The sequence below is a fragment of the Brassica napus genome, chromosome C2 (assembly GCF_020379485.1).
Source record: "Brassica napus cultivar Da-Ae chromosome C2, Da-Ae, whole genome shotgun sequence".
Taxonomy (NCBI): Eukaryota; Viridiplantae; Streptophyta; class Magnoliopsida; order Brassicales; family Brassicaceae; genus Brassica; species Brassica napus.
The window spans coordinates 46,190,088-46,213,842 of NC_063445.1; the positions used below are offsets into that span (position 1 = coordinate 46,190,088).

General features: G+C 34.5%; 1 pseudogene; it reads left to right on the plus strand.

Moving 5' to 3' along the window:
- The window catches only part of LOC125582444, a 50,857-nt pseudogene extending 27,460 nt beyond the window's left edge, over positions 1 to 23,397 (plus strand).
- The last annotated feature ends 358 nt before the right edge of the window (positions 23,398 to 23,755 follow it).

Consider the following 23,755-nt stretch of genomic DNA (forward strand, 5'->3'; position numbering starts at 1 on the left):
GCTGTGATGGTTGCAGTTCTTTTCTTCATCGCCATTTTAGGATTTGTGGTTTTCATCATGAAGAAGAAGTATGGGATGTTCAGAAGGACGACGGATCCTGAGAATCCATGGAAGGTTTTGGTTAGTGATGCTGCTTCTAATGGTAATGGGAATGGACATGGAGCTAATAACTTCAATTCCTTGAACAGTGGTGAAAATACTAGCGAACTTTTGCTTCTTGAAGGTGGAAGTGTTACCATTGCAATGGAGGTTCTTCGTCAAGTTACTAATAACTTCAGCGAAGCTAACATCTTGGGAAGAGGCGGTTTTGGTACTATTTATTTTGGAGAGTTACTCGATGGCACCAAGGTTGCGATGAAGAGGATAGTGTTCGGCAATGAATAAACAAGGAACAAACGAGTTTCAAGCCGAGATAGCTGTGCTCACTAAAGTGAGACACAAGCATGTTGTCTCTCTCTCTTGGGTTACTGTGTGAACTGGAACGAGAGATTGCTTGTCTATGAATACATGCCCCAGGGAAATCTTGGACAGCATTTGCTTAAGTATGAAGGATCCAGTTATTGTCACAAAGCTTTAAGAATGAAATCACAAAAACTCTCACTTTATTGATTAAGAAAACTAGCTCAAAAACTTAAGCTTCTCACAATCACAAATCTCTTTCTCAAATCTCATCTTTCTCTCGACATCTTTATATATAGATGTTTACAATCCTAATCCTATAATTTATTCTCATAAGTGAATATATCTTAAACTCATCATTATCTCTTCACTTCATCATTATCTCTTTAGGATCAGGATTGCTTCTCTCTCAAGCTTCTTTCAAGTTTATCACAACAGTCTTCCCTCTAAACTTGAAAGCTTCTTTCTTCACTTCATGAACTCCAATGAGTTCCCTCATCTCTTTGTATTTGATCCTTGCAAGAGCCTTTGTCAGGATGTCCGCCTTTTACTCACTGCTAGGAACATGCTCAACCTCGATCAAACATTTCTCAACACACTCTCTGATGAAATGTTATCGTGTTTGTATATGCTTGCTTCGACCATGAAACACCGGGTTTCTTGTGAGTGCTATGGCTGATTGGTTATCAATGCGTATCACCACTCTTTCACCTGCAACGCCCATGATCTCTGCCAGCAAGTCCTGAAGCCAAATCGCCTGTCTCGCTGCTTCAGTGCCTGCCATGAACTCAGCTTCGCACGAAGAAAAAGCCATTGTCTCTTGTTTCTGAGAACACCAAGTGATGGGTCTCTGCCTGAGATAGAAGATGTGCCATGTCGTACTCCTACCGTCGTCAGTGTCCACGTTGTAGCTATTGTCGCTATAGCCTATGAGTTTGCTTGCGTGAGAGACCGAACGTTCGAACGTCAAGCCGTAGGACATACTTCCACGCAAGTATCTGAGACACTGCTTCAACGCCACTCCATGAGACTCTTTAGGATTTTGTATGTACCTGCTTAAAACACCAACGCAATATGCCAAATCAGGTCTCGTGTGAAGCAAGTATCGGAAACATCCGACTGTCTTTCTGTAACTTGTTGCTTCGATCACTAGAATCTGCACCGGATTACTGTCTTTCATACCAGTTTCTTCTAGGATCTTTAAAGCGTATCGGTTTTGACTTAATGTTATCCCCTTGTCATGTTGACACACTTCAATTCCCAAGTAATAAGACAGTTTTCCCAAATCACTCATCTCAAACATGTTTGCCATCTCCTTCTTGAAGTCAATAATAGCTCCCATGTTTGTCCCTGTAACAAACAAATCATCTACGTATACCGCAACGACAAGAAGATCTCATTTCACCGTTTTGTGATAGACAGAAGGTTCCTTCAAGCATCGTATGAACTTCAACTCAAGCAATATCTTGTTCAGCTTATCATTCCACGCTCTCGGTGCCTGTTTTAAACCATACAGTGCCTTGTTCAATTTGTATACTTTGCCTTCACATCCTTCTATCTCAAAGCCCTCAGGTTGTGTAACATACACGATCTCCTTCAAGTCACCATGTAAAAATGCAGTTTTAACATCCAGATGATGTATTTCCCAACCATGTGAAGCAGCAAGACTGATCAGCAAGTGTATTGTCTCTATTCTCGCAACCGGAGCGAAGAACTCATCGTAATCAACCCCATATTGTTGAACGTAACCCTTGGTGACGAGACGAGCCTTGTACTTATTGATGCTTCCATCGGAGTTCCTTTTCAGTTTGAAAACTCACTTCAGCCCTATGGGTTTCACACCTTGTGGAAGATCAACAAGGGTCCAACACTCGAGTTTGGTGATAGACCTTATCTCATCTTCACATGCTCGTATCCATTCTTTGCTTCCTTTTGCTTCTTCAAAGTTGTATGGCTCATTGTTTACGCTCATCAACAATAGTTCTCCTGCTTCTTCTGCGAATAAAACGTAATCATCAAGGTATCATGGTTTTGATGTTTGTCGTTGTGATCTTCTTAGTTGCATCTGCTCTTCTTGACCCTCTGTTTCATCATCCTCACTCTCAGCTTCTTGCTCATCTATCACAACAGTTTCACTATCAGTAGCAGTGTTGATGTTATCTCCCTCTTTGATTCTTTGCTCAGCCTCACGAATCCCATGATTACCAAAAGCTCCAACTGTGATCTCAAACTCTCCAACTCTGTTTTTCTCTGCTTCATCAAGTCTCCAATTCCATCCCTTTGTTTCATCAAAAACCACATCACGGCTCACCACTATCTTCTTAGTTCCAGGATCAAGTAAGCGATATGCTTTAGATCATGGTTCTGTGCCAAGGTGGACCAACATGCGCGACCTATCATCCAGCTTCTTAAGATGTTTTGAGTCGACCTTTGCGTACCCAATACAACCAAAGACTCTGAGGTGGCTGATATTAGGCTTCCTCCCTCGATAGAGTTCATATGGTGTCCGGTCATTAAGTGTCCTTGTAGCTATCCTGTTGAGTAGATAGGTGCAGTGTCTGATCGCTTCTCCCCACAGGTAGTTTGGAACAGATATGTGCTTTAGAATACTTCTGGCCATCTCCATCAGTGTGCGATTACGTTCTCCACCACTACGTTTTGCTGAGGAGTATACGGAGCAGTGAGATGACGCTTAATTCCTGACTCATTACAGAACGTATTGAACTCGTTTGAAACGAATTCACCTCCCCGGTCTGTCCTGAACGTTTGAATATGCTCCTCTGTCTCCTGCTCCACTACACTTTTGAAGTGCTTGAACTTAGTAAACACATCTCCTTTTTCTTTTAACAGCAACATCCACATGTATCTCGAATAGTCGTCTATAAGTACAAACACATATCGGTTTCCTGTACTTGTACCCAGATTGATCGGACCACATAAGTCACCGTGAATTAATTCCAGTCTCTGAGTAGCTCTGTATGCAGTAGCCTTAGGAAACACGTGACGAGCTTGCTTCCCCAGTAGACATGAGCCACACACCTTCTTCTCAACTTCAATCTTTGGCATCCCTATGACCAGGTCACGTTGAATCATTGCTTTCATTGTTTCCAGGTTCACATGACCCAACCTAGCATGCCACTTAGTAGACTCGGTCGTTGTTGTGGACAGAAGTGACACGCCTTCTTTGATTCTCATACGGACTTTATAAAGTCTGTTTTTCGATCTTACTGCCTTGGCAATTAGCTTTCCGTCTTTATCATGCATTATGAGCTTCTCACCTTTCATCCTTACATCACATCCAGCTTCAGTTGCTTGTCCAAGGCTGATTATGTTGCTTTTAAGATCAGGAATGAAGTAAACGTCACTCAACTTTCTAGGATCACCGTTTCTGTCTACAAACTCTATTGATCATTTCCCTTTGATGTAAATTCTCGAATCATCACCGAATCTGACTTTCCCAGCAACAGAATCATCAATAGTAGAGAAGTATCTTCGATCTCCACTCATATGGTTGCTCGCCCCATTGTCGAGGTACCAAATATCATCGTCACCTTCCCTTGCTTCGTAGTTACTAGGAACAATCTTCTCTTCATTTAAGTACACTATCTCGTGTATCATCAATTCATCTGCCTCCTGAGTTGAAGCATTATCAGTTTCTTGTACCGTCTCTTGCAGCTTAAGTAAGCGGTCTGGACAATCGTATACAACATGTCCTGTTTTGTCACAACGAAAACATGTGAGCCTTGATGCGTCTCTTTGTCCATTGAATCGACCATGACCTCGTCCTCTGTTATAGAAACGTCCTCCACGTCCTCTGCCTCTATAATTGTTGTTGAAGTCGCGTGTCTGTTGCTGTCCTTCTGAGTTCGCGTACATTAGTTTACTTTGATCCTCTTGATTCTCTTCTTCTTCTTCATGCACACATTCCTCGTAAGCTTTTAGACGTCCTATGATGTCCTCAAAGCTTGTGGTTTTGAGGTCCAGAACTTGTTCTAGGGAAGTCACAATGTGTATATACTTCTTGCGAGGTAGGCACTTGAGAAACTTCTTGACAAGTTTCGCTTCATCAATTTCCTCTCCTAGTGCCAATGACTTTGATGATATCTTGGATGGCTTCCCAACAAACTCATCGATCGTCTCAGTATCCTTCATCTTCAAACGATCGAAGTCTGCCATTAAGGTTTGTAGATGCGCTTCCTTAACTCGTTCAGCTCCCACATGCCTAATCCGAATTGCGTCCCACACCTTCTTGGCAGTTGACAACTCCCCAACTTGTAATATCAGCGCCTCAGGTATAGATTGAAATATAAGGGCCATAGCCATATTACTCTTCTCATCGTCTGCTACTTCGGTCTCGATAACCTCCCAAACTTTATGTACCTTAAGTAGAAGTTTCATTCTCATGGCCCACACTGTGTAGTTGGTTGTCGTAAGAACAGGAGACTTAATCGAGGATGATCCTCCTTCTTTCGGCTTCGCGACCACGAGATCTCCCATCGCATACCAAATATTGCCACAAAGCTTTAAGAATGAAATCACAAGAACTCTCACTTTATCGCTTAAGAAAACTAGCTCAAAAACTTAAGCTTCTCACAATCACAAATCTCTCTCTCAAATCTCATCTTTCTCTCGACATCTTTATATATAGATGTTTACAATCCTAATCCTATAATTATTCTCATAGAATATATCTTAAACTCATCATTATCTCTTCATTTCATCATTATCTCTTTAGGATCAGGATTGCTTCTCTCTCAAGCTTCTTTCAAGTTTATCCCAACACCAGTTACCCTCCTCTGACATGGAAACAAAGAGTCAGTATAGCTCTAGATGTGGCACGAGGTTTTGAATACCTCCATTGCTTGGCTCAGCAGAGCTTCATCCACAGAGATTTAAAGCCCTCTAACATCCTTCTTGGTGATGACATGAGGGCAAAGGTTGAGGATTTCGGTTTGGTTAAGAAAGCACCAGCTGGGAAATACTCTGTTGAGACGAAAATTGCTGGAACATTTGGTTATCTTGCTCCTGAATACTTAGGTAAGTTGATTCTACCTTAGTCTAAATCATGTTAGTTTCACAATGTGCCTAGTTTGCTATATTAACTATGCGTTATCTGAGATATGTGTGTTATAATATGGTTGCAGCTACTGGAAGAGTAACGACGAAAGTGGATGTTTATGCATTCGGAGTGGTTCTTATGGAAATGATAACAGGAAGAAAAGCAGTACATGATTCATTACCACCAGGCGAGAACCTAGCCGCATGGTTTAGAAGAATCCTAATCAATAAAGAAAACATCCCAAAGGCGATCGACAAGACCGTAGAGCTAGACGAGGAAACATTGGAGAGCATTCACAGGGTTGCTGAGCTAGCAGGACACTGCACATCACGTGAGCCTCAACAAAGACCGGACATGGGCCACGCGGTTAACGTGCTAGGTCCCCTCGTAGAGAAGTGGAAACCGTCGTGCCAAGAAGAAGAAGAGAGAGCCTTTTTTTCAAAAAAAAAAAAAGAAGAAGAAGAGAGTTTTGGGATCGATGTGAACAACATGAGTTTACTCAAGCTCTCCAGAGATGGCAGCAAATCGAAGAAACATGGACGTCAATGTCCCATGGAGACTTCTCCGCTCGGACAGTCTAGTCTTCGTCCAAAACCTTCTGGTTTCTGATGACACCAAACTCTGTGTGTGTATATCTAATCGATGATACTTATTACTCTTCCTTTTGGGTTTTTTGTCTTTTTATGAAATGATGATTATAAATTTTATAGTATAGATCTATACTATTAAAGCAGGATCCTATTGTCATAATTACCTTAGGGGCATGTTTCCTTCACTAACATTGCATGTTTCATTAAGGGCAATTAAGTAATATTAATAACAAATCTATATTGGGTCATTATTTTTGGATCCAACCCAAATCAAATCTCTCTTGGGCCATTTGGGCCTATTAAAAAATAAGATTCAATTCTCACCTTTTTTTTTCCTTTGGACCATTGAGTCCAAGTTCAAATAATTTTTTTTCAACTATTCTTAATTATTATTTTTTTCTTTTCTTAATATAATTTAAGCATTCATAAAAATAATTGAATTTTTTTATTGAAAAGTATAAATCTTTATTAAAAGTATATAATTTTTAATTAAAATATTAACCCCATAATAAAATTAATTTATCAGAGTTATACCAACTTAATTCATTAAAAAAATAAAGTTTAATTTTTTTAACATAAATAGTCATTTAAAATGAAATACGATAAATAAAGATAAAATTTTTAAGTCTTTTATAAAATAAAACACAAATATATGAAAATGTGACATTTACTAAATATTTGTCAATTGAAAAAAAAAACAAAAACAAACCCGCGCTTTGAAAGCGCGGGTCAAAATCTAGTTTATTATTATTCCACAATCTTAATATGGGGAAACCATATAAGATATTAGTATATATGCATTGCTATAAATATTTTATATTGAGGAATCTCTTTATCGCTTTCTGTTGTCTATTATTTGAAACATGTAAAATATCAAGCCAAACACAAAACGCTATGAAACATCAACGTCAAAAATATAGATAATTACTCGATGTCTCTTAGTGTGAATTCAATCTTTTATCTCCTTTCCACTACATTGGAGAGTTTGAACCTCAGAGACATCGATGGCTTGTACAAGAATGTCTACAAAACACAATAATAAAGATTAATGGAAGATGAAAACTAACACGCTACAACCTCTCTAAACATTCATAAATCGCTGAAATTACCAATCAATAAATCATTATCCAATCTTCCACCCATAACAGAATCGAACTTACCTAATGAAAAGACATCATCGTTCTGATATTCATATGGCTTAATGACCGTCTGGTTGATGAAAGATGTAAAAGAATGGGTTTCTCTACGGCCCATTTGACAAAAACCTAGGATTCCCTTCACCTTTTCATATATAAAGGGTTGCAGCCCCTTCTTTTGTCTCATTCTGAAACTTGAGCGAAACTCTGCAGAGATTTACAGAGATTAGGAAACCCTAGCCGTCAAGCTTATTTTTTCATTTTCTCTCTTTTTCTCTCACGCCTCTCTCTCTCCTTTCTCTCTCCGTTGGATCTCTCCCTCTCTCCTCGCCGCGAGTCACCCCGAGAGCAAGTTGAGCCGCCGGTGGTGGTGGTGGTCATCCAAGCGGTGGTGGGGTGGTCGTCCGAGTGTAGTGATGGTGGTGGCTGTGTGGTGTTGTGGTGGTGGCCAGATCTCGTCTCTCTCTTGTTTCCTTGTTCCAGATCTGTTCAGATCTCATCTCCCTTGTTCTTGTTTCGAGATTCAGATCCAGATCTAGGCTAAGGTGGAGTGTCTTGAACCCAACTTTCTCTCATGATTCTGTATACTCCTTTATGTTGGAGTTAGGATTGAGTAGTCCATGTTTGAGAGCTAGGTTGATAGAACATGTTTACTGATCAGGATAATAGATGAGTGGATCATGATGCATAAGGACCCTCACACTGTTAACGGGACTTAATGAACTGATTTATGTTGTTGTGATGTTGATTGGTTGATGGGTGATGCTTGTATGATTGGATGTGTAGTCCCATATGTTGTTTGTGATTAAAGCTAGGATAATAGATGAGTGGATCATGATGCACAAGGACCCTCACACTGTTAACGGGACTTAATGAACTGATTTATGTTGTTGTGATGTTGATTGGTTGATGGGTGATGCTTGTATGATTGGATGTGTAGTCCATGTGTTGTTTGTGATTAAAGCTAGGATGCTAGAAAGAAGCGAATGCTAAGATGATAGGTGAGTATTGATTGTTAATGTTATCGTAAGTAGAACTTGAGTGCGATGTGTATTGTGTGTGACACCGATAACGGGTGGCGTCTAGTGAACGAGTATGAGTACGAGTTTAAGTGTAAAGGAATGAGAAAGTGAATGAGAATGAGACGTGATGTGAATGGATAAGTGAATGACGTTAAGGATAAGTATGGGATTGGGTGATCATATAGAGTATAGAGGGCGTACGTGGGGTAGTAGTTCTACGCTAGGCACCCATAGGAGCTGTGGGAACCCACAGGAATATGGGGTAGTGGTCTAGCGAGAGCTACCCACGGAGAACGAGAAGACTAGCCAGCCGCGAGAGGCGGGATATAAAAACGTGCATTGTAGGTGTCATTAGTTCATGGTCTCGGGTATTTGGGTGTTAAAGGTGTCATAAGATGGAGTCAGTCTTGTATGTCGAGTCGGTTAAGTCTATGGTCTGATGTGTGTGGCAATGAGTGAGGTCATTGTATTGGTTGATCGCTAGGTTGTTAGAAACGTCAAGAATTGTGAATGCTTGGAAATTATGATGATATGAAATATTTAGTTGCATTAACTGATTGTAGTGGCTAGTCAGTCCTAGTTCCCGCATAGAGTAGTATAGACTGTCTTGCGGGCAGGCTGGTCTAGAGTCACTTCACTGAGTAACTTGTTGCTCATCCCTCCTTTTCTTTTTCCCTGTGTGCAAGACTGTAAGTAGAAGTATATGGATGTGGGTGTGACGGTATTTCAAAGAAGGTTATGCGTCCGTCGACTCCTGGGACCAGTAACGGGACACGTAGGGTTGTCTAAATGAGTAGACACGTGTTCATAACGCCCTTTCGATAACCCCGATCAGACGCCGGGGGATCGGACCGTTACAAAAGACATCTTGTAATCTTGTTGTATTGGTCGGAAATGGCATCTAGCTGGAGTCAGAGAAAAATTCTCTACGGTCTTCCATTCACCAACACGGCATTCATCCCCCAAAGTCATCAAGTAGTTCTTACATGTAGCTTGAATTTTGAACCGCTGCAACATTTTTTGATAATTAATTAACCATAACTAACATATATAAATTATACGATTCTACAAAAAAAAAAGATATACGCAGAACCATGTTCACGTTTAATGATCATTATTTAAGGAAAATATTGAAGTTTCTTGATCTTTCTGCTACAGATCCACTAACAAAACATAACTCTATTTAGATGATGAATTATAAGTACCTTTTATGTCTGCAAATATGATTTTCAAAGTCTCACCAAAACCGGTATTGGATGGTTTCCAGGTGTTATCACTTCGACTTGGATCAACCATGTTGTTTTCCATGGCATAAACTGATCAAGGTACGATATCTTTTGCTTGGAAGACATTATATTCTGATTATTTTAGAAACAAACTTGTTTTTTTTTCTTCAAACGGATGTTCTATTAATCAAGATTGAGGTGGTCAAGGAAACCAAACCGAAACATAACAACCAATGTAATACAATTCTATATGGAAGGATCTCGCTATCTTAACTAATGAAACAAACGATACATTTTTTGAACGAGGTATAAAAACAAGGGAAAATTCAGTAAATCTGATTTTCAACTTCATAAACTCCTCCATCAGTAGAAAAATCCGGCCATGCTCCAGGGTCTTTGATCATCGAAATTAAGTCTTTGCAGTCGGTTCAAAAAGATTGACATGTCGATACTTGGAACATGCACTCCATTATCTAAGATAAAGCTTCCAGTTCTAGGTGGGAATGCCTGTATATATAAGAAAGTTATGTTTTGTTAGTGGATCTGTAGCAGAAAGATCAAGAAAATGATCTATTCATACTATACATACAGGTGAAGCTTCCAAATATATAACTATGATTCTGTTCATATATGTTAGAATTTCATAGTTTTGAATGGTGCAGCATGTACATCATATTAAGCTTTATGCTGTTATAATAGCATGTGAATTTGAAAACTTAAGAATTGCATTAATTTTAATTCTATAACTTAAAAAGTCGTAAATAATTATGTTAAAAGGAAAAAGGAATGAAGCAATATATTATAAGTTGGAATAAAAGGTGGCGTGAAATATTTTGTTAATTAAAAGCACGTGTTTAAAATAAATAAATGGCATCTACAGAACAATTAGATGGATAATAACTGCACTTAAATAAAATAAGCGAGTTCCGAAAAAAAATCAGCGAATCCTTTTAAAGATTAAAGCATTTAATTAAAATTATAGTTTTAAAATATTTCAATGGCACGAGATTGTAAATACTCTAAACTAAAACTACAAGGTGACCTCAAAAAAGACTTTTCAGTTTTAATAGTAACTAGATTTTGACCCGCTTTTTTAAAGGGCGGGTATATTTTTTATTTTATCTTTTTGAGAAATTTAATTTTTATATTTATGTTATTTTTTGTAATCATATTTGTGTTTAATATTTATTTAATTTAATATATTTTTGGTAACTATATTAAATATGTCAAATTGTATAACTTTTGACTTATGTCATATGCATTTCAGAAATTATTTTTAAACTTTATTCCTAAAGTTTGTAACATATTATATTTTTGTAATAGTTACCTAACATAATTAGCCAAGAATATTCGTACCCAGAAAAACCCAACTCGGAATCAACCCGAAAACCAAAGTTGATTACTCTATTAGATCTAGCATCTATACTCGAACGGTTCTTAAAGTGTTATATCCGAAACTAATATCAAATTTAACCCGCATCGAAAACCAAACAATTTTTTTGAAAAATGTTTGAAAAAAATAATTTGAAAAATGTTTGAAAAAAATAATTTTAATATATTCTGTTATATATATGTAAATGGGCTAACATGATCTTCACTAACTTTAAGTAAAATCACATTGAATAAATTTTTTTAATCAAATAACCTATTTAAAACCCGTTAAACTAAAATCCGTAGAATATATTAAAATAAATAATACTTCCATAATAATATCAGATACACATTAAAAATATATTCAGAATTTAAATTTGATATTGGCCATATAATTAGGTACCAAATAGAAGTTGGTTACTTATATATTTAAATGTTATATCTTCTAGGGAATTTAGATGCAATTTTAAAATATGTTGATTGAAGTAATAATTAACTAACGATTTTGATGCAATCATGCACTTTTCTCATCTTTATTTAATTTCAGTTTTTGTTTGATTAAATAAGATATTCAGAAGTAGAAAGAAAAAGTGGATCCAGATTATTATGCTCAAGTGGTGGTTACATCTACAATTGGTGGTTACATCCACAATATATAATTAGATGCAGTTAGTATTTTTTTAAGTATAGATTGTTGAAAATAATTAATTGGACTAAACATATATCAATAGGTCATGTTCCTAATTTAATAGTATTGATTATATGATCATGAATGATTGATAAAATTCATAATATTATTTAATTACTTTGAAAAAAAATACTGGAGTATATTGATTGTCATATCTATTATATTCTTTCCCGTACATCTTCTTCTTTTTCATTGAATTTTGAAAAAAAAAATAGAAAAGTTAAAAGTATAAATTATGTAAAATAAAAAAAAATGAATAAATAACATGACTATGAAATATAGTTGGAAATTATATATACCTTCTACAATCTACACTTAATGAAATAGGAACAGTTAGAGAAACATGACAGAGTCCAGGGACGTATATAAGTTTGTCATATGGATAAAACTCGATAGCACTTTGGTAACACCGGCAGAGATCTTGTTTCTGCACAACCCCTGTTGCTTGGCGGTCTACACTAACTAATTTAGCACAACAGTCAAAAGTTGGCATATCTCTGGCTTTCCCTCGTAAACAAGGTTTCACTATGATTTTCGCCACTCCACAATCGATACTACCCACAATTTAAGCATGAAAAATTGGAGAAACAATGGTCATTAAAACGATTAAGACTATGAAAGCTGAATTACTCATATTTAATTGATTTTATGTAGTATGATTTTTGGTTTGTGGTTTTTTTGTTAGATGTGATGGGTGTATTTATACAAATTCTGTGAAAATTTTGACCACCAAGTCAAAATAATATTAAAATAAATGTTAATGTTGAATGGTATGTTGCCAAAATAAGAAGATTTGCATTAGAATAATATGTTTTTAGTAACACTGCAGATATGTACGGATCATCTTTAGTATGGTAACATATATTTTGTCAATAAATTTAAATTACAATCATTATTTTTTTTAAATATCCTTTTTTGTTAGAAAGAAAATAATATGTTTCCTAAAATCTAGGTAACTATCATCTTATTATATAAAGTTTAGATCTTCAAAGTTGCTAATTAACATGATCGTGACACATATCAATTATATATTTAAGATTTTGACATGTGTTAATTTATCTCATAATTAAAAATATATATACTAAGATATTAAACAAAACGAATTTGTTAATTAACATGATTACGACATATAGCAATTAAATATTTAAGATTGTGACATGTATTAATCTATCTCATAATTAAAAATATATATACTAAGATATTAACAAAAACAAATTTTATTAAAAATCTTATTATATATTATTCTGATCCAGTTCTTCATTTTACACACTGTTTCAGAAAGTTCTTGGCAGACACTGAGTGGTTAGAGACAAAGAATTTCTTTCATTTTTCTAAACATGATTTGTCATGATGTTCTTACACTTTCTTTATGTGTTTTCGTTTTGACAGGGAAACCTCCGGTTGTGATTGCTAGAGGTGGGTTCTCTGGTGTGTTTCAAGATTCCAGTAATAAAGCATATGAGTTGGTAAGTGTGACAATTTCACTAAATGTAGCTCTCTGGTGTGATCTTCAACTAGCAAAGGATGGTGTCGGAATCTGCTTCCTTGATCTGAATCTTGACAATGGGTCCGATGTCACGGGCGTTTAGCCAAATAAGAAAGAATGGTTCTCTGTTGATTTCACATGGAAAGACCTCTCTGACGTGAACTGTGAGTGTACTACTACCTTGTTTCATTTGAACCCTCTTCTTTCCCCAGTGAAGTTTTTTAAGATTGAAATGTTCAACCTTGTACACACACACTAACTCTAGTTTCTCCTTTAAACAGTGGTCCATAATGTAAACACAAGATCAGAAGTTTTCGATCATACCTACCAGATATTTGACTGTTAAAAATGTAGCAGAACTAGGAGCTCCAGGCCTCTGGTTAAGGATTCATGTATAATGTTATATACTCTTTTCTTTTCCTCAAGACACAACTGATCTTCTTCTTCTTCTTGTTGAATTCCAACACTTATAGGACAGTGCTTTCTACGAGAAACATAACTTATGAGAAACTTTGTTGTCGCTTTATCAAGACACGTGAAAGTTAGCTTCATATCTTCTCCAGAGATCAGTTACCTGAAAAGCATGAAAAGGATGTGACAAAGCTCATCTTTAGGTTTCTGAATCAAGACAGATAGAGCCATCCCACCAACCAAACTTACGGCTCTCTTGCCAAGAACCTGAGCTATATAAAAACGTTTTCATCTGGAATCCTGGTTCCAAAATATTACATATGGCCCGTAGGTTCAGATCTTTACCTGAAACCTCACACGTCCCTTGTCACAGATGCTCATAAACAAGATTTACAAATATTTGCCTCGGAGTTTGCGAACGATTTTGTATTGGCTTATAACTACAGCTATGATCCAATTGATGAGTATGAAATAACGTATAAACCGTGTGTGTGTATTGATGGAACGTTCTAGAAGATGTTTTCGAACACTGTTCTTGACGGAGAAACGATGCTTCAGAGATTCCCAAAGCTTGATCGGATCCGAAACATGAGAAACAGTTGAACGGACCTGAGGATCAATGGAGGTACGAATCCATCCAACGATCATGGAGTTGATGGAAGCCCACCTAGCGAGATGTGGATTTGAAGACGGTTTCTGTATAGTGCCGTCAATAAACCCTATTTTCTGCTTCGCTTGCAGAGAGTTCCAAATTTCTGTGGCCCATTCAGAGTAGTTATCTCCTCGAAGAACCACCGGGGTAATAAGTGCACCAGGATTGTCCGAAGGATGTAGAATAAAAGACGGATCCGAGAAGGTCTCCGTTGTAGAACTAGTAGTAGAGGAATTAGTAGGAGAAGTAGCCATGTTCGATAGTGAACAAGGATTTGTAAACGAAAGTAGGGACAGTTAGATCAAGAAGATCGAGAAAAAAGAAAAAAAAAGGTCAAAGAAACTTCTGCTCTGATACCATGAAATAACGTATAAACCGTGTGTGTATTGATGATAGTATGCAAGTATATATACAAGGACTACGTATTTAGATAACTACAACATATACTCTATCATTATCAATATAATTTATATCATTATCTCTATAGAGTACTTATCTTTCATCGACAATGGGAACTTCTCTGTTGATGGTTTCTTATCAGACTTCCCCGTGACTCCATATCGAGCCATCAGTAAGTAGAAAAGATATCCTATGTTATAACTCCATATCGGTTAATTTTAGTTTTCAATTTTCAATACAGAATTTTGTTTGTTTTTTAAACCCCTTATATATTAAAAGAGGAGTTATTCTTGGGTTCACCCCCTAGGGTGAACCTTTAGGTTAGACATGTCAATTAGGGCCGAAGCCCGTAGCCCGAGCCCGCCCAGCCCTAAAAATTACCGGGCTTGGGCTTAGCTTTATAAGCCCAAAAAAAATTGGGCCTTTCGGGCTAAGCCCATTTGGGCTTTGGGTATTTTGGGCTTAAGTCCGTTTGGGCTAGGGCCGGTCCGAAAACCCGAAATTTATATTTTAGCGTAAATATTATCCTTCTTTCTTGTAATCGAAACTATTATTAGTATTGATATATTATTTTAATATTTTTATCTAAACTCTAATAAAGCAAATATAAAAGTTTTTAATGCACTTTATTGTTTCATCATTACAAGTGTTACATTTTAAATTTTACAAAAGTATATTCTTCTTTCATGTACAACATGTTTTTATTTTCAAAATATAAAGTATAAAACGTTTGACCATGTTTATCATAAATTTTGTTCTCTTATATTTTTTGTTTTAATTGATATTTGATTATTTAAATCTTATTAAATTTGGTTTGTGTATAAAATGTTTTTAAAACATACGAAAAAATAAAAAAATTGTGATAGACAAGAAAATTTTAAACTCACTTTATACTTTTTTTATTTTTTAAAAATGAAACTCTTTTTTTAATGAAAATTCACATGTATTAAAACGATGGAAGTGACAATGACAAATTATTTTTCGAAAAGCCCACAAAAGCCCGAAAAGCCCGAAAAGCCCTGTAGCCCTATAAGGGCCGGGCCGGGCTTTGAATTCTAGGCCCAAATTATTTTCGGGCCGGGCCGGGCCGGGCTCAAATATTTACGGGCTTAGCGGGTTTGGGCAGGACCGGGCCGGGCCAGCCCGAATTGACACCCCTACTTTAGGTTCACCAACCAATAGAAAATTTTCATTTTAAATCTAGTATCTTTTAATTAAGGAAACCAAATAACTTGTCAAATTATATTATTTTTTCAAAATAAAATTTAAAAATAAATAAAAATAATATATAAAAAACGAATTCAAAAAAAAAAATGTTGTCAACAAAACACTAAACTCTAATACTAAACCCTAAACTCTAATCCTAAACCCTAAATCCTTGGGTAAACCCTAAATCTTTGGGTAAACCCCTAAACCCTTGGAAAAACACTAAACATGTTGTCAACAAAACACTAAACCCTAAACTCTAATTCTAAACCCTAAACCCTTGGGAAAACCTTAAACCCTTGGGTAAACCCTAAACTCTTGGGTAAACCCTAAACCCTTAGGTAAACCCTAAACTCTTGGAAAACACTAAACATTTGGATAAATTCTAAATTATAAATCTTAAACGATAAACTCTAAATCTTAAAAATAAATATTTTTTTTAAATAATCTTTTTTTAGAACTATTGTTATTTCTCTTTATTTAATTTTTTATTTTTTATTTTAAAAACATAATATAATTTGGTAAGTTATTTTGTTTCCTTAATTAAAAGATACTAGATCTAAAATGACAACTTTCTATTGGTTGGTGAACCTAAAGGTTCACCCTATGGAGTGAACCCAAGAAAAAGTCTTAAAACAGAAGCATTGGCTTTAATACATTCACACTACCTTCGCCATGTGCTCTCACATTAATTTTAAAAAACTTACGCTGACGTGCCGATTTAATATAGCTTCTCAAAATTTTGTTTCCTTTTTTCTTACAAGTTATGAGAAACACGAGACGGGCTTACGTGATCCTCTCATAAGAGATGTGAAAATTTAGAGAAGTCAATAAAAACATAACAATAACTATAAAATAACTGTATGACTTCTCTTATTCTTATAAGAGATGATAGTGGCAACAGCAGGCTGTGGCATCATTCTAGCAGAGAGTTTGAACTTCAATTTTATGTACGTTACAATTACAGTACTGTGAGAATATCACGTGTTCTTCAATCCTTTTGCAGCTTTTTCTTCTTCCAACCCTTATCTCAAAAATCGTTACATGCAGCTGATAGAACAGAGGCCAGCCAATGAATGGTTGTGTCCTATGCACAGCTTCAAGGTTTCGAGGCCATGCATCCGTTCAAAATAAATTAGAGAATCGTAACACACAAACATAAGAAAATAAAAGGTTTAGGTTCTAATGATGGTACTTACTAATTATTAAAACACACATCAGTTCAAAGTTGAGAAACTAAGACAAGTTACACAGTTGAGATGATCCCACACATGCATCTTTATTACTAACTGAGACTTACAAATCAACACACACACACACATTCAAACAGATACATATTCTCTGAGAATCCTCTGTTTTGGGGGAAGAGGAACTAAGGCTTTTCCTCAGCCAAAGCAGCTGATAGGGTCTTTGCAGCTCTTTGCAGGGGACTTTGCATGGCCACTCTTTCCACCTTTGGAGAGGCAATGCTGATGGTATTCCACAGATTTATAGAATTTCTTGGCCGGTAATATCTCAGTCACAATCTTCTTCTCCAGTTTCTTCTGCTGAGTATCTAGAGATTCACGTGCTAGCTTCTCTTGCTCTGGTGTGTAGAAGTATATATATACCTGACCCGTATTGAGCTCCCACAAGTTTTCCCTAAGACAAGAACACAAAGTTGCATTATACATTACAAGCCAAAACATTCAGAATTGTAACAAAAAAACAAGAAAAAGTTTGGTACCTGACGATTCAAGGTGGTGGGATCATGCCTAGGCCAGAACAAATCTAGAAGCGTCTCATAGGTGCACTCATTAGGATCATACTGAACCCTATAACCTCTGCATGGTTAGTTGTGTTGGTGCAGACATCCTTGTAAGAATGATTGTGAGAGCTAATAACCCGTGAGAGATGATCCATTCTTACGCTCGAGATATTAATGCATCCTCGATAACTTAGAAAAATATTGGTTATAATTTTTTGCTTCGATGATACTACAACTTATTATCGTACGTGCATGATTGTATCATGTAAGATATCAAGTTTATGACAGGTCACAATTTTAGTTTCTTTCAAACAATGTTCCGACGTGGAAGATTAACCGAAATCCCCTATTATTATCGTTAACACTTTTAAACCAAACTAGACCCCGATCCGCGCGCCAGCGCGGATATGAATTTTCAGTTTTTAATTATTTATTTTATTAAATGATATATTTGTAATATTCGTTCATATTATATTCATTAAGTAAATATTTTTATTTGCATCTTAAACTATCTATTTTTTTTACGAATGTGTGATATCATATATAAAAAATGAGTATAGAGCTAATTAGATAAATTTAAAAACAGAAATTTTTCTTTCGTGTGCGATATCATATAAATAATGATCCGCTCAGTTAACAAAAATCATGATTATTTTATGTGTAATTTTTTTTATTTTGACCATTTCCTTAAAACTATATTAAATTTTACATATTTTAATTAGAATACTTTTAATATCTTTACCTTTTTATTTGAAATGCAATTCAATATTTTTTTAAAAATTATAACAAAATATTTAGAAAATATTTTTAGAATTTGTTTGAAAAATATGAAAATTACATTTTAAATTAAAATTATCCTAAAATATGATAAGTTTTGATGTAAACGAAAACTCAAATTATGTCAAAAATAATGATATTCAATGATAATAACAATTTTAATTGATTATTTTTTAAAAAATACATTTACAAAAATATTGTTTGAAAGAAAATTCATTTATCTTTCAAATATAAAATGAAAATATTATAATTAAATAATAAAAAATAGAAATAAAAACCATAAATTTAGCAAATGACAACTGAGTTATATTATGCTAAAATTTTCTTTCTAACAATTTATCAAATGACAAATGAGTTATGAGCAAATAATACCATATAATTTTTAAAAACATAGTCATTCTTAAATATTTTTTGAATAAATAATTATTTTTAAATTTAATCAACTGAAAATAATATCCGTACAATTGTGTAAGTCAAATTCTAGTTTTATTGATGCATGTTATATATTAGTGATGCATGTTTTAGGTAATATTTTAATGATGCACGTTTTTAAAAATCTCCATTATTAAAATTATGCACGTCAGGATAACTCATGAGTTTTTTTGGTTGATTAAATGACATTATGTCCAAATTTATTTAAGGTTTTTTTTTATGGTAACTGATAAAGACAAACAATAAAATAGGAAGTTTAAATTCATTTAAGCATATTTCATTAATGTAACTGAAAAGACAAGTAATAAATATGCAGTTTTATTCGTTTTAGGATATTTCATAAATGCAACTGAAAAAGACAAGTAAAAGCAAAAGGGAGTTTAATTAATGAAGTAAGAACATTTTCAAATGGGTACTTCTCTTTTAATAATATATAGATTCAATATCGGTTAATTTTATAACACAGAAATAAACGCTGGGGGTTTTCTTTTGAAAACGATTTTAAAATCTTGAGTGATTGGCAATGTTGATTAATGATAGGGGATTTGCATATATTTTCAATACTATGGTTTATGGCAATACACATCGTATTGTGGAGCAAGGCAAAAATATTTGAAATTTAATTCTTTTTTTTTCGCGTATTGCATTAGGTTATTTAGACCTATATAAGACACATAGCATAACCCATCTTTCTTACTCATAACCTAAAAGCAAAACCTAAACATTTGAAATTTAATTCTTTTTTTTCGCGTATCCTGTTAGTTGCATTAGGTGATTTAGACCTATATAAGACACATAGCATAACCCATCTTTCTTACTCATAACCTAAAAGCAAAACCTAAACATTCTTCACTCATTCTTCTATAATGGATGCGATAAATGCTGTGTCGGATTTGAAACCGTTCAAGTCTACGTGGAAGATTAGGGTTTTTGTTTTTTGGCTTTAATGTTTTTATTTCAGAATTTGTGAACCTACCCTACGTCGTGCTTGATTTATTAATATAAAGTCTCTTTCTAATTATGTGTTTTTTTTGTAAAACCACATCCGTTAATTAAGTTTACGACCAGAGAGTTTCATTACTTAATTGTATTAGAAGGATTTGGTAGTTCATCACAACTTCCAGGTCTATTTCCTACCTAAGCACAATCAGTTCGCTTCGTAACTTGTATTACAAGGAATTGTCTTCTAACATTAAACAATACAAATATTTAATGTAATTAAGACTATACATTTATAAACAACACTAGATTGGAAATAATTTTTGAGTTTTAGAATGTTAAATGTGCCCACTATGGTAACAGAATCGAACACAAGAATACGTGCATCAATATCATCCCTTTCGTGTATTTTTTGATATTTCAACCAGGAAAACTCTGTCATGAATCGAAAGAAACATAAGGCTGGAAAGGAAAACGTAGAAGATAGTCGTTCACCGAAACGTTTAAAAAAGGGTATATGCATGAGACAGTACGCCTTTTACTCTATATCATGTTAAAGTGTGACTTCATTAATATATTCATTCGATGCTTTTGTACTTGGTAGACAATGAGAAGAACCTTTTAGGTGACTCCCTGCAAGTGGATATCAGTTTTAACCCAGGTCAGTTAAGATTATTGTCCAAGAGACATATGAAGTCTACAAAACTCACAAATTTCAAATTAATTTTTTTATTAGATATAGCTATTACCTAACTTTAGTTGAATATCTGTTTATGTTTAATTTGGAAGTTCAATCACGGGGCAAGGGAAATCAAACGTACCGGTGCAGTTGATTAATCACCCTCAACCACTGATGTCCAACACTAATGTTTTTGGTGACCTAACTAATCTACACAAAGAAGTTGCATTTTGCGCGAGAAAAGGAAATCAAGCCAGCCAGGAAGTTGTGAACAAAGCCCAACATCGTCCATAAAGCTGCTTCAGTCAATGGGATCACAGCGTAGTATTTTGTTGGATCTCCTAATTTTTTAGAATCAAATGAAGCTTTACCTGGAGCTGCTCTAAGTCCATCAATGGTTAATATACCAGGTATTACCATGGGAGTCTTTGTTATTTTTTTAATTCACTGAGTTCTGATGAGTTATGATAAAAGCCTATCTTTGTATCTTTTTTAATAACAGGCACAAAAATGAGGAATGACTCGACCGGTGAGATATCTAACGGTCAAGTCTCTAATTAAGTATAGTAGGTTAATAGTTGCATATGTATTTTTTGGTTATAGCTCAAAACCAATTAGAATTTACGCTAATTTCTATATTTTTTTGTTTGTATGCTGTCACGTGATTCCTATCACAGCATAGTGAATTCAGACTTGGAGAGTTGATCAAGCTTGAAGATTTTTTCGTTTGCTTAATACCCTATTTTCATTTTACCTAAAACAATTCGTTTTGCCGTTCAGAATTTTGCTAAAGAACTATTTATTATAAGTTTTATAATTATGCATCTTAAGAAAATCGAGCTTTTTAGTTATAACACTTCTTATATTTTAAGAACCAAATCGATATCCACATTAAACTTATAAAAATTCCACCCTGTAACCAAACCGATGTCCACATTAGACAGCCCAAATGTCTTCTTATCTTATAAATAACGAAATTAATAATCTCATCTCGCGCCTTGCGCGGGTTATCACCTAGTTAAAAAATTATAATGATAATCTGGTTAAAATTGGGTATTTTGGTTAAACTCGATTAACTTGGTTCAGTTTAATTGATTATTGGTTAATGTCGTTCTAACTTTTGTATAAACTGGTTTAGTTACTTAGACTGAAATAGTTACTTAGACTTATTTACTATGGTTATTATTATTATTGTTATATATATATATATATATATTATTATATATATTTAATATAGTTACTTAGACTTATTTTCTTATACTTTAATATATATATTTATATAGTTATTGTTTACTTATATATAACTTTATATTTACTTATTTTAATTTTATATATACTTATTATTTACTTACAATTAGTTTTTCATTTCTTAATTTTATATTTACTTATTATTATTATTATTTTTATTGTATATTTACTTATTATTTATTTTTTATTATATTTTATATTTAATTATTAATTATTTTTATTTTTTAATAATAATGTCATGTGGTATCTTCTGGAAAAAATATTTTTTGATGAGGTGTACATTGTATAGAGCGTCAAATAGTCTATTCTATTAATATAGATTATCAGATACATTGAAACTAAGAGTGTAACATCCAATGTTCACACTAACTATATATAGAACCAATGTTCAAGAAATCTTTAGAGCTTCTCTTAGGCGTTTTATATTGGATTATTGATTAAGCGGATGCCTAGACCGATTTTCTAACAATATCGTTCTGAAAAATCATTTAGTCTAGTCCGATTAGTCGATTAGGCTGACATTTTAGCTGAACATCACATGAATCTTTTCTTGAAATACAATTTTATGTTTTCTTAGAATGGAGTGTATTTAGCTGAACATCAAGAATCAATGTGGTAGATGCTGTGCTAAATAAAACGCAGAGCCAAGCTACTCAAGAAGGCCTAAGAGCATCTCTAACCCCTAGCTATTTTCACATCTATATGCTATAATAGAGGTAATCATCTCATCTCTATTTCCACCTCTAAAATAGAGGAAAAAATAGCATTCATCTATTATAGAGTCATACTTTTTTATTTTCAAAATAGTCCTTTAACTTTCAAATTTTTATAATTGTAACCAAAATAATTATATTTATAAAGAAATACAACTTTTGTAGGAGTATAATAACATTTTTTATTTACACAATAGTCTTTTAACAAAACTTTAGTTTAAAAAAATTCATAAGTTTATGAAAATATTTTAAAAGTTAAAAAAAAATAGGGTTAGTTATCAACTTTTATAAACAAAATATATCTTTTGTAAAACTAAAATAGAATCTTTTGAGAATATTCCTTTATAGAGGCAAAAATAGAAAAATACATTAGAGATGCTCTATTTTAGAGATGCTCTATTTTAGAGGTAAAAATAGGGGAATACATTGGAGATGTCTAACAACTTCATCAATAGCAATCTTCTCCAGTCTATTGATAAGTCTGTCTTAATCGCGTTTAACGACAAGATGATAATGTTACCTGGCCAACTGGTGTATAGAGTGGATGAAGACATCCATAATGTCACAGATTCTGCAATCAGAGACATCATGAGTTTCACAGGCACTATTATCATCAGTATGAACTCGGTTTTACCCTACAATGGAGGAGGGCTTGTCAGGCTTAAGAAGACGGATGTAGTTCCAAGACTGAAAGCAAGTGGGGTTCGTGTGTTCGTAGAGACATTTAGCAACGAATTTGTAACTCAACCGCTTGATCTTTTCTCGGATTCAACGGTTGAGATAGACTTCCTTGTCCAGAGGGCTAAGATTGATGGTATCATCACTGACTTCCCAGCGACCACTGCAAGATACAAAAGTAAAACAAAGAGTCTCTCCTCTTCTCATTCTTGCTTCTTTAAAGTTTTTTTTGAGACAATCTGCAATCATATTTGATTGCAGAGAACTAATGCTACAGAGAGATGGGTCTGTTTAGAACCGGTGAGCTCTTACCTTTCGCAAATCCAATGCTTCTTTCACCAGCTCAAGCTCCATATCCATTACTAGTTAAGTCAGATGTCATGGAATCGCCACTGCCTGAAGTAAGAAGCAAGCAGCCGCCTCCTTCTTATGCGGCATCAAAGGCAGTGGCAAAAGCATTACACGGGAAGTGCTTGTAACGAACTTAAACTGCAGTATCCGACAGTAAAACTATGAATAACAACATTTAATTAGTATGTCATTCTTCGTTTAAGATTTCAATAAGGTATCTGAAAAATTAAAATAAGAAGAGGATTAATAGTAATATGGCAATGGATAAGTTTAATTAATGTCCCTGCCATTGTTGACACAGGTCAAAGCTCAAACAAATATTACAAACAAGCTCACATAATCTGTTTTCATTCTGCTAATCTCTAGTTGAACCTTCAAAACTTCTTTGTACTTATGGGAACAGCAAATCTTGAACTGTAATATTTGATCTATTCTAATAGCATACATGGTCCATCAATGGAGGTGACACACAGTTTAAGAAATTGACCTTCTCTCATGCTAGAAATGTTATGGAGGCCCAATGATGAGTTATGTGAAGATAGTTTC